Here is a 13,915-nt window from a genome sequence, read left to right on the forward strand (position 1 = left end):
TTTTTAAATAGTATCGTATAAAAATGAAATCTTCACAAATCATTGTAAAGAGGATGCCTATAACTTTAATGTTGATTTTAGTCATCATTGCTCACTCGCTTTTTATCTATGACGTCACCTAAATGACCTAATTCCCGCAAATTTGCAAACAAATGAAGATATTCTCATTTTTGCTCTATATTTTGCATTCGGAAGTATAGAGCGCAGGTCTGCTCAAGTGCAATTTTAACATATGTTTTTCTTCAGATAGTTATACATATTATACTAAAAAATGGTACTTGACCAAGCCTGCGCTCGATGTTTCCCAGTCAAAAAACCATCGGAAAACACCCATATTTTGCTACAGAACATCAATTTATCAAAACAATGCAATATTCATGACGTCATTTCTACGTTATGACGTCACTTTGGGGATAACCTTTTACACCTTTATTTCCAATATGATTTTAACTATCTTTCATCTTATTTTAAAGCTCTTTCTAAAACTTTGATTTTGGGGGGCAAAAATTGTATAAAACCGCACTTAGTCCTTTATCTTTATTAGTTAAACTTATCTAATATATAAAACATATTTAATCAGCTGCATTTCTTCCCAGTTTTAATAGTATTGATACACAGAAAAACTTTATTGCAACACAGTTGTTCTAACCTTTTAGGGACCAGGTTCTGACAAACAAGGTTAAGTTTGTCACTGTTTTGCGTAATTACACCGGCAGCTGTCCTTCATAACTGACATCAAAGTATTCTTCAGACTCGTCGCTTTCCAATGGATTATTTCGTCTTAAAGATTTGTGAGTATAAGCTAAAATTCACCGTTGTTATATATTTCATCATCTTGTGCCCACACAGGAGAATTGAGTTTTGCTCGTGATTCTGGCTCGTGAACAATTGTATCAATAATCGAGTTTGGGTATTCAAATTTCTCAGTTTTATTGTTGTTTCTTCGTTGTCTTTGTTCTGAAAAGCGATAGATTGGTTTCTTTGTCATGCGTTTGCATATTGTGGAATATATATCTGTCTGTCGATCTGTTGTCTAAATGTCAACAATTTCTACGTCAGGTTGGTTCACAATACTTTCACCAAACTGCTCGTCGTCTAGACACCATTTGTTTTGAATACCTTTTACACTTTGGTACTGCTGTAAAAGGACAGCACTAGTCAATCCGAGACTCGAGTCGCTTGCGTCTGCCGTACTGCCTGTGTTATAGATAGAGTGGCTGGAATGCTGTACTCTAAGGTTTACATGGTCGTAAATATCGTCGTTTGTATTTTGCTCTTCTGTTTCTGAACGATGGTTTCTGACCGTAAAGTCGGCCACATTTTGGATGGAAAATAGATCTACATATTAAAAGAAGACAGTTTCATAAGAAATAACATATTTTGCAATTATTTGCATCTTTGTATATTAAAAAAGTCATGTTATCAAATTTACCACTCATACATTATATGCCATTAGTATCATTGTATTCATAGTTACCTTTTTTTCTCTTCATCATTTCTGAATTACGTATTCTTAAAAGTACAAAATGTACCGTTTATAAACAATATTCATTTACCTAAGATTACAATTCAAATATACATGTACCAAGTGTGAAGTTTTCAAAATGGTCTTACATATTGAGTTAGTTTACTTGATACAGACTGTGCCGAATACCAGACAGGCGATGACAGGTATCATTAAAGGGACAACCAGTCGAGATTTCATACTATCATCAGCAGCTAGTGTTTGGATATTTAAAATAAAATTGTCAAGAAAATATAGGCCACCTAGGCTAAGCCTCAGTAAAATGTGTTTTAATGAGTTGGCATTATACAATGTAACATCATCTTTTCGCAATGTTCATGATTGCAATTAAAATAGACCCAATTAAATAATAAAACTAAATAATAGGGTTAAGTTATGTCTGTGTCTGTGTTTAAGATTAGTAAAAAGAGTACATGATAATTTCACATTTCAAATAGGATTTACCAGTAACAAATATTAGTAAGTTATTTTTGTAATAAGGACTTACCATTCTTGGCTATTTTTAGATTTAATTAATTTTCATCAGATGAAGAGCCATTTATAGATATAGAATTGTCGAAATTTATAACTAATTTCTTCGGACTTTTTTCACTATAGGATGAGTTAATGACCCAGAAATGAACAAGACATGTACATGAATCGTACTTAGAGGAACTCCCTAATGTTTCCTTGTTATTGTTAAAACACCTGATAAAGTTTGATCCATATAAAGATATCCATTTTAAGATAATCTGATGTTACGCTCATATGGAGTTCTTTGATATTAGAAATGCTAAAGAGGTATTTGAACTTGTTTTAAACGTTTGACTTTGACAATTTGATCAATAGAAAATTAAGCACCAATGAGAACACAAAATTTAGTGTTTGTAGTAATTTCTACGGATACATTGCATGGGCTCTAATATTTACATTTACTCTCAGATAAAAAATGACAATAACAAACTGTCATCTGTCAATTTTATAATAAAAATATTCTGCAGTAATTTCTACGGATACATTGTATGGAGTCTAATGTTTACACTTACTCTCAGATGAAAAATGACAATAACAAACTGTCAAATGTCAATCTTATAATAAAAATCAACAAGCGTATTTTTTTAAAAATTAAAATGCATGATCTTGTTGTTTGATGCGTTTGATCGTTTTAATTTCATGCAATCATCTTCAGTAGATCTTGACAAAAAGTGTTAATTTAAACGATGTGTTTTTCTTTCTATATGTGTATATAATTCAAAGTTTATGAAAATATAAAATAAGTTTCTATACCAGTATTGCTTACAGTGATTCTACTGACAAACTGTTGCCTTGGTCTTTGTTTCAGTCACTGTCGGTTCTGTCAATGCAAAAATTACGATAAGTTGAATACTTGATCAATAACATTCACAGTGTACGTTTATAGACGTTTCTACCATTGATTCATACAAAAAATGAATAAAACCAAAATTAACCCACCCCCCCCCCAAAAAAAAAACAAAACAAACAAACAATGCAAAACCAAAATTTAATTTAAATTGCTCGTTGTTTGTGTTGGATAACCCCACCTTCATCTGTACAGTAAACCCTTGTTGAGTTACACAGACACCATTTTCGTTGGGTCACAGTACTTGTCCGGTAGGCAGTGACATCGTTCATTACACTGACATCCGAAATAACCAGGTGCACTAGGTACGGAGCAGTTCTCACCTGTGGTGCCTGGTTCACACTCTACATTCATGTTTTGTATGAGCATAGTTAAAACACTCTATTAGTTTCAAAAGAAGAGTATTTTGAACCATAGAAAAACATGTTAAACCGACTAAACAAGTGGATGAATAGCTTTGTTTTACATGAAGATAAAGTGAAACTGCACTAGTAGGCAGCTTTAATTAGAGCTTTTAGAAAAAAAATACAAATATTATGGATGATTGAAAGCCTATAATCAAATCATTACCACATTGACAATTTACATCGAAATATACGCGTTCATCGGGTTTCTGACCATTATCAAGAATTACGTTTACTCACATGAAACATATCTTATAAAAGACTCTAATGGACTATGCAGTCATATGAATTTTTTTACTGTAACCGATTTCAAATAACTAGGCCAATGCTGGTTTCTTATGTTATTTTTTCTAACTTAATACAAAATATACGAAGATACTTCTTACATCGAAAGTATAATCAATGAAGAATGGGCAAGATGGTTAATCGGACGGTTTTTTTTCTCTCTATTTTTTGAGCCTATAAAAATTTGACCACTTGTCTAATTGTATTAATGGCTGATCATACTTACCTATATATCTATCCTTACTATGATAATACCCAGTGCAACATTTAACAGAGGTGCCAACACAAAACATAACAAGATAACTTTCAAGCACATTTATGACTGGCAAGATAATTGACATTACCATGTGTTTTCAAATTAACAATATGACAACACAAAATTAATTCCAAAGTTAGTGTCGCATTGAAATGTTTTTGTTCGGTAAACAAAGTTACCTGTTTAATACCATGTGTAAGCCTTAAAACTATGTTTACTCGTGGAGATGATACTCAAACTACGAAGTCCAGTACTTCTTTGGCCAATAGTTTATTAACAATCGTGATCGTATAGTTAAAACTACAACAATTAAAAGCACTCCAAAGCAAAAAGTCTGCTCAACCTCATTTCACATGGGTATATATAAGATTTTACTTATGATGGACAGTTCTGACTAGTTCGGCCCATTTACGACGATCATGAGTGAACATTTAGTGTTCAAAATTAAGATTAATATTTTATTTCTAAATAAAGTAACAAAACTGTCAAAACTGCCAATCAAAGATTACGGATGCAGGATTTGAGTCTCGGAGTCCCCCATCTAGGTATGAGGCATCACTCATAAAACGTTCATTCATACATGGCATAAAAGGTTACAAAGGTTAATATATAGAATACACAATATATGACTCAGTATAGAGTACCAGAGCTATCGTTGCAGACACAGAATCGCCAAATATGACACTTGTTTATAAACTCTCAATTTGGATATTATTATGCCCGTATTATACACCTGGTTTCATAACATCATTTAGGACTACTACGCAGTGCTACAAGATTCACAGAGTTCATTCTGTTAATTATCATTAACACCATTCAGTGCGCAGTACCTAGGTACACATAAATATCATAGTGACCATTATGTAATACTAGCAATTCAAGGTCATAGCATGGCTATCTGTTTACACATGCATACATTCGACCCGCCAATAATTTGACAGACAACCTTAGGAATGTCCAAACTAAGTATTTCATAAATCCATAATAGTTTAACCATGGTGAATGTCGTCTATCAAGACGAAAAGAAAACCGATTTATTGCTACATTATTCTTTTCAAAGATCTACATTTTGTTACCTGCGTAATAATATATCTATATTTAAACTGTGAATCTCGTAATCTAATAAAAATCAAACAGGATGCTTTCAAAGCGTTATGCATTAAGTTAACAACTGTTCAAAGGAAATATAAGGTACTTCCTGTGTTACATTGCCCTTATAGAAATTAGATTTAGTGAAAATTAAACTAAAGCACTTACAAGTTTAGACTTTGATCATTGCATGCAATATCAATATGTGTCAATATCTTCCAGATTAAAGAATTTTGAAAATATCAATTCAGATGTTATGTTTTAAGATGTTATTTATGAAAATTATTTAAACATTGTAAATAATCTCTTTTCTGGTATGTCACCTCTGGATCTGTGTTATGGACGTTATACAGATGTTTAGGGATTATCTTTTCCTAGGTCTTATAAAAATTATTAATAGGAGACTGAACCTTAAAAGATAAAGTTTATGTAATAACTAAAATTTAATGCTATTTATGCTAAATATAAAGCAAACCTATCTTCTATTTTTCATATCTGTTATATTTCCTTAGATTTTACAGAAAGAATGTACATGTATGTCGATATTATGTAAGTGCTGCAAAGGGCAGAATGTATCTTTGAGATAGAAATATGATAGAAATGTGAATGATATGAAAGGAAAACTTATGAATCACATCAATTTGAACAACGTAATGGTTAATTTAATATAATTCTGTGCGCTCCCTTCACGTTTTAATTAACTAATTTCAAGAACTAATCGTACCAATGGACAAATACTTTCTCTTGATATAAAAATGATTAAGATACATTTTGTTCAATTGTTGTTTACGGTGTTTATACATGGGACTTTTGGTTTATTTGCTTGCTAGAACAGGATTATCAGAATACAATAAACGGTAATCTCATTGTATCACAGGTTTTCGTCATGTAAAGGAAGTTATTGAACGTTTCGCGCGAAAATCCTGACTGCTTTAAAATTCCTCATGGAGAATTTCACTAAAATGTAATTTAAAAATCAGCGATATAGAAGAACTTAACTCGCAGTCATATACCGGTATTTTACAAACATCTTCACGATGAATATGCCATGTTTCAGTATCCTGCATTTATATATTGACAGACAAATCAACAAACTTTCTACACGAATGAAAAAAATTAAAATTAAAAGTTCTTTAATTACTTTATTTTTTTATAGAAAGTATTAAAACCATCCAAGTATTTTCAGATGATGGAAAACCATGCAGTTATGAAATAAACCGTGGAATAACTATACCTCGATAGGAAAAAATCTCGTGTACACTCAAATGTATTAAAACATGAAAGTGTATTTATTGCTTTTCTATCTTTTGTAAGAGTTTTGGTTAGATTTTTTTGCAGTAACAAGACATTTAAAAATGTTTACATTTTAGTCCTCGTGTACAAAAAGACTATACCGGTTTTGGACTAATTATCGGCTGGGACCATTTATCGGCTATATCAAGAGTTCGGGTGTCTCGAACATGTTAATCCGAGATATGGTTCCGTCTGCTTCGAGTAAAGATAAATATTTACTGCATGGCATAAGAATATGCGATTAAGATAAAAGTAGAAACGATTCTCCTTATATGTTACTACCTTAAATAAATCTAAATAAAAAGCGATGACTGTTGTAGATTTTATGGCACTGAAAATGAAACTATACTGCATATGGTTGTTATGTGTGAAAAATATTACCTCTGTGGAGAAATTTAGCTTGCATTTATACACAACCTCTAATATAGTCTGTTTCAATGTTACCAATGTGTTTTTTTTTAGGTGAGACACCATTAAATGTAAACAAGGTAATACATTTTATTATATTTTGTTGCAAAGAGAATATTTTCCAAATGTGTGTGGCCTTCTATGTAATTTAAGAATGAAATATTAAATTAAAAGGTGTCTTAAAATACACAATTCAAAATTGTCAAATTTTGATAACCAGTGGTCGCTCTGGAAAAATATTTTTGAACAAAACTAGTAATGTAATATTTTATATTTTAATAGTATTAAGAGCAGTAATCGATTAATATTTTTTGTATCTTCCATTTACCTGTGTAAATCTAAAAGAATATCACTTCATTGATGTGACCGTATGAACATGTATGAATGGGCGGTGAAAGGAAAAAATCATTGTTAAACATTTATCTTAAAAATTGTTAATGAAAATAAAGAAATGTTAAAAAAAAAGTAGAAGCGATCATCTTATTTACATACTTTCACTTTCAGTGTTGGGGGGGGGGGGGGGGGGTGACGTAAAGTGATAAATATATATAAATAAGATGACTACTTAAAAAAAAGTTTCTGTTTTGCATTCAATTTTGCATAATACCAGCAGAAAAAAAACTACCATATCCTGCAGGATGGGATCTATGATGCACTTGATACATGTGTCATGGTGAAAAGTTCAATCTTTCGGATTTTTTTTATTATTGTGTAAATTAACTGTTCATTGTCTGTGTTTGAAACCCTACCTTTATGAATGGTAAGATATTTGACATTACCGTGTGTTTTCAAATAATATTTCAAAATAATTCGAATTAAATATACAATCAGTGTTGCATTAAAATGCTATTTAGTCAGGAAATTGCTTACCTGTCAGGAACCATGCAGACATTCGACCAACCAATTTTTTGATAGACAACCATGAAAATGTTCAAATAATGTATTAAAAAAATACATAATAGTTTTACCATGATAAATTTTTACTATGATAACAACGTAATAATACGATGACAGGAAAATACCGATTTATTGCTACATTTTTATTTTCATGGATCTACATTTTGTGAAATTCATTTTCCTTGAGTTGTTCTTGTTTAATAATATATCTTTATTTCTAAACTGTGAATTTTGTTATCTAATCATAATCAAACACGATGTTTTCCAAATGTTATGCATCAAGTTAACAACTGTTCATTTAAACCCGTGATTAGGTACTTTCAATGATACATTGCGTTTTGAGAAATTAGGTTTAGTGAAAATTGAACCAAAGTTCTTGCAAATTCAGACTTTGATTATTACATGCATTATCGAAATGCGTCAATATCCTCCAGATTTAAGACTTTCAATATACCAGTTCAGACGTTATTTTTATAAAGGCACATGACCACGATTTTTGTCAAATTCTATTTTTCTGTTTTTATTATTTACAATACTTTAGCATTGCATTTCTCATGATCGAACGAAATTTGAGACACCCTTTCGTTGGTTCAAAGAACTTGTCCGGTGGGCAGTGACATCGTCTATTACACTGACGTCCAAAATATCCAGGTGCACAGGGTATGGAACAGTTCTCACCTGTGGTGCCTGGTTCTCATTCTACATTCATGATTTGTATAATCATAGTTATAACAGTCCATTAGATTCAAATATAGAGTATTTTGAAACATAAAAAACATGTAAAGGCACCTAAACAAGTGCATGAATATCTTTTTATACTAAATTAAAAAAAACTACACTACTAGATAGCTTAAACGAGAGCTATCAGAAAAAATATGTCAATTATTATGGATGATTGCAAGCTTATAATCAAATTATGACTTAATTTGTATCGCCATAGTGCCAATTTACATAGAAACATACGCACTCATCGGGTGTCAGATCATTATCAAGGATTTACTTAAATGAAACAAACTTGATAAAAAAAAGCTCTAATGGACAATGGAGAAATATGACTAAAGTATTGTAATCCATTTTCAAATCCTAGGCCAATGATCTTTTTCATGTTAATTATTTAACCTAAAACATACGTAAATGATCTTATATCTAAAGTACCATCAATGAAGAATGGGCGATATGGGTAATCTGATCTTTTGGTTTTTGCGCTCTATTTTTAAGCTTATAATTTTTTTTAACACTGTTTAGACAGGAACAGGCGACTTATGGGACAGGTGCTTGACGGGATCATCAAAAGACAACGTTTCTTATTATATCAGCTGTTTATATTATCATAAACACAACGTTTCAAATTATACCGCTTGTGAATATTATCTTATACACATGATATAATGCTGAATTATGTTGATTCCAAAATATTTTATAGCTTTTCAGTTTAACTGTTTTGGCTCTAATACCGAGAAGCAATTTGGGGAGAGGTTATCGTTATCAGTGCCACTAATGTGTTTATTAAATCAAGAAATGCATTTTAATTAGTAAAACTTATCTAATATATAAATGAAAACATATCTAATCAGCTACAATTCTTCCCAGTTTTAAGAGTATTGATATACAGAAAAACTTTATTGCGGCACAGTTGTTCTAACCTTTAAGGGACCAGGTTTTGACAATCAAGCTTACCCTTGTCATTGTTTTCTGTAATTACACCGGCAGCTGTCCTTCATAACCGACATCAAAGTATTCTTCAGACTCGTCGCTTTCCATTGGATTATTTAGTCTTATAGAATTGTTAGTATACGCAAAACCGTCACAGTTTGTTTATATTTCTTCATCTTGTGTCCACTTTAAAGGGGAATCGAGGTTTGTTTGTGATTCTGGCTCGTGAACAATGGTATCAATAATTGGGTTTGGGTATTCAAATGTCACAGTTTCATTGCTGTTTCTTTGTTGTATTTGTTCTGAATAGCGATATATTGGTTTCTTTGTCATGCGTTTACATGGTGTGGAATATATATTTGTATGTCGATCTGTTGTCTTGTTGTCAACAGTTTCTACGTCAGGTTCGTCCGGAGTACTTTCACCAAACTGCCCGTCGTGTAGACGCCATTAAGTTCGTTGGTAGTAGTAATGCCAAATAGGTATTTAAACTTGTTTAAATTCATGACGAATTTTTAACCGAAGTATTATAAAAATACAGAGCTGATACATTTTAGGAATGACAATATGACGAAATTAAATGCCAGCATAATTGTGTTTGGTTTATAAAGAACGAAAGTTGAACCCAACGAAAATATGTTCTACTTCAGTAGTTATATCAACTGTAGTTTTGTGTTACATGTTGAACTTTTTTTCACTCCCTTGTCATGGAAAAAGGAAACACCTGATATAAATATTGACAACTTTTCTTTGGTGTCTCATGTTGACTAATGCGGGTTATTCTGTAGAATCACATATTTTGTTGGGTTAAAATTTCGTTGTTTTTTAATTTGTCTGTAATGCTCACTACGTTCATACCCTCAAAAACTAGGTCGATGTATGTTGTGTGAATGATACTCACGTTTAACTCTCATTTCCTGTGTTAATTCATGCTCTGTCAACAATAATCAAAAGTAAAGATGCATCAAGTAATCGTTTAAACGCACATGATTTGCCATTTATATTATTGTGTTTCTTTATCATCCGTTTTGAAAGATGGAATTTTACCTGGATCTGTACAGTTAACACTGGTTGTGTTACACAAGCATCCTCTAGTCGGGTCACAATACATGTCCGTGGAGCAGTCACACTGTTCTCTGCACTGACGACCATAGTGTCCAGGAGGACAGGTCAATGAGCAGTTCTCACCAATGTAGCCTGGTTCACACTCTACGATCAAATATTTTGTACTGTACTACATACCCTGATAAGATTAAAAAGGGACCAGATTTCTTTGAAATTATAATAACAACGCCAATGGATAAAGACTTTAACACATTTTAAATGTTTCTTAGAACTTATCAATTGATGTATTTTATTTGATCTAATGTGTATACCCGATGATTTTTCTAATCAAGTAGCTTCAAATTGATTCATTTGAAATGACACACAAAAAATGAACTATATGGCAGTGTCAATGTATTAAAACTCCGATCATATTCATTTTTTTTTAACTCTCCTGATCAAAAAAACAATCTTTAGTTTGAATTTCAAAATAATTGAAATTAAAGCACGATTAATCAAATAATTTAAAAGGACCCGAATGTAAGTATTGCTTTTCTATCACTTGATTGAAGACAAATAAAGATTTTTGTTTTTGTGTTGTTGATGTTTTGTAACCTCTAGTGTTATCAGGAAATATAATTGTTTTGCCTTGATATTATTAGCAATTGCTGTGTCATTTCCAAATAAAATAATCGTATATATCTTGTGTTTATCGCATGCTATGTATGTTACTTTAATTATTGTACAAGAAACACATTAACACATTTGCAGAAGAACTTCCACGAACCATTTGTGTTTCTGAATTACAAAAATTATTGTAAACTTATATACACTACTAATTCATTCTTTACTCAATATGTAATAAAACAATCATATTTTTAAAGATTCTTTAAGTTTGTTAAAAAAGTTTTTAAAATGCTTACGAAACACCAATTTTACCATATTGTCATTTTTATAAATTTATAACATTTTCTTAATATTTCTTGTTAAGCCAGTCTCTCTCTCTCTCTCTCTCTCTCTCTCTCTCTCTCTCTCTCTCTCTCTCTCTCCGCAAAGCTTCAAGGGGGTAGACATGGGGTAATTGTGATGATTGCTCATTTTGAAGCAATCGACAGTAATTAAGGAATAAGGAATCATTCTTTGAATATTCCGAGGTGATAATGTCGGTCGGAACTTGGTCAAATCTATCATAAAGCTCATCATAATATGCAAAGAATGATCCCTTATTACTTATATTTATATTATTTCCAATTTGTAAACTTTAAAACCATTATTTTTTTTATGTTACACATGCTATGTATATATACGCGGCGCAGACAACACAGTTTTTCGGTAATTGTATAAGACACGCGCATTTTGTGTCACTCATGATTTATAAAGTTAATGGGTTTGAGGGTTCAAAATTAATGTTAATGTTATCACAGACAAAGACAGTTGAAAATGTAAATATTCTGTAATTAGAGATCATCGGTTATCAACGACATCTAAACCTTTCAGTGTAATTATACTTATTTTTTTTATTACTTCCTATTACTTTTCACATTAATATATTGTAATGCACATTTGGTATGAAAAATACGCCAGTGATGTTTATATTATAATTCATGGATTTTAAGTATTTATATTCATTCATTTTGATTTTTCACTTAATAAATATAAATATTGTGGAAAATAAGTAAATATTCAGCGGGTCACACTATTTCATACTTCCTTGCAGATTTTTAAATTAATTTAACCTAATGTGTTCCTGATGATATACCATTGGAGAGAGAGAGAGAGAGAGAGAGAGAGAGAGAGAGAGAGAGAGAGAAAGAGAGAGAGAGAGAGAGAGAATGAGAATGAGAGAGAGAGAATATTTATATTTTTTGTTTTGCCATAGGAATAGACAATAGGTTGTGTTAGTGTCACTAAGTGTGTTTGTCCTGTTAAGTTAAGAAATCATCAATGCAGTTTATGAGGTATGACCATCCTTATGTTTAGATCACAATTTAAATACACCCAATAAGAATCTACTAGTATTATAATAAAAAAATTAAAAGCTTAAAAATAATTCATTCAAATAATTAAGAAAGATTCTCTCAAACGTCTTTGCAAATTGCCAAGAATATCTTCATCAAATTCAAATTCATAGAAATAAAAAACAACAGAATTATTACGATAGCGAAAGGTACAAGGTCAATATTTTACCAAACTTAAACTTAGTGGAATTCTGTCTAGAATCTGTTATACTCATGTTCGTCCTGTAATCGATTACTTTGGTTACATGTAATCGATTAATAATTGATTACTTTAATTTTTCATAAAAATGGGAATTATACCTCTTCTGAAAACATAAAACTATTTGGACAGAATATCACTTAAAAATCAATTGTTAATCGATAACATGTTTTCGTAATTGTGCCCATGCCAACAAAAAGTAGCATACACAAATGATTAAGCCTCTTGTTTCATAGTAGCGTTGCAAAACCACATAGTTTTTTAAAACGTCCATACATTATTAGCGTTTTAAAAGATAAGAAAGTAAGCCATTGGTATATCAATTTTTAGGTAAAGAGTAAAAACATAACCTTTTGAAATATAATAAATATAATCACTCATTCAAATTCATTCGCTAGCGCATTTGAAGTTTCATATTAACTTAATAGTCAGCAACATTGCTGACTAATCATATAATCGGTAACATGAGGGAAACTGACGCCGTGCTAACAATTCAACTGGTACCTCGTTTAACCGGACATTTCCTATTAAAGAATGCCTCTTATTTCCTACTAATCTTTTGTGGAGTTTACAATGACATTGCATACTAACTTTTAAATCTTATTTTTGTAAAAGCAAATTTTGCAGCTTACGTCAAATGTATGCATGAAGAAATCAGTACATACTAAGTAGGCCATACATACCTTTACATTTATTTTCATTTTGAAAATAACCTGGGCAACATTTAACGGAAAAACTGAAAATTAAAGTTTTAGAAAGTATTATTTTGATACAAGTATTTCTTTTTAAAAAATTATATAAATTTTGTTTAATGATAAATGGTGTTAACACACTCTTAAGTCAGATTTCAAAAACAAAAATTGGTAATATATATTTAATTTTTTTATGTTTTCAAAATAGTTCACCATTTAAAACGAAGGGAAAAATTGCTACGGACCGACAGATTCAAAAATAAGTAAAAATCATGTGTTGTAATTTTTTTATTCTATCCTAATTTTACTGTCTTTAAGACTATTCTAAGGCACAGCTTACCTGTTTGGTAGCGTACAATTGCCAGGATCTCGAACGAGACAAGTAGCCGGGAATATGATTAAGCAACATTGAACGGCTATCCATTGCTGATGTATCATTCTAATTGTACTTTAATCACAAGTGCCCAACTTCAAATAAAAATTGCAGTTACAATGCTTCCTGTTAAAAATAAGTGACGTTAAAATTATATATATATATATATATATATATATATATATATATATATATATATATATATATATATATATATAAACACAAAAATAAGTCCAATGCTCAAACAACTTTTATCTATAGCGCTTTCGCCCTACCGGGCTCTTCAGTAGAAATCTACTGAAGAGCCCGGTAGGGGGAAAGCGCTATAGATAAAAGTTGTTTGAGCATTGGACTTATTTTTGTGTTTATTCATCCCCGGTACCAAGAAAAATTGATTTATTGAATATATATATATATAT

The 13,915-nt window shown here is 31.1% G+C and overlaps 1 pseudogene; it reads right to left on the minus strand.

Annotated features, from left to right (window-relative positions):
• Nucleotides 1–704: 704 nt before the first annotated feature.
• On the minus strand, nt 705–13,561 carry LOC128190758 (uncharacterized; annotated as a pseudogene).
• Nucleotides 13,562–13,915: the final 354 nt, after the last annotated feature.

Source organism: Crassostrea angulata, chromosome 6, assembly GCF_025612915.1.
Source record: "Crassostrea angulata isolate pt1a10 chromosome 6, ASM2561291v2, whole genome shotgun sequence".
Classification (NCBI taxonomy): Eukaryota; Metazoa; Mollusca; class Bivalvia; order Ostreida; family Ostreidae; genus Magallana; species Magallana angulata.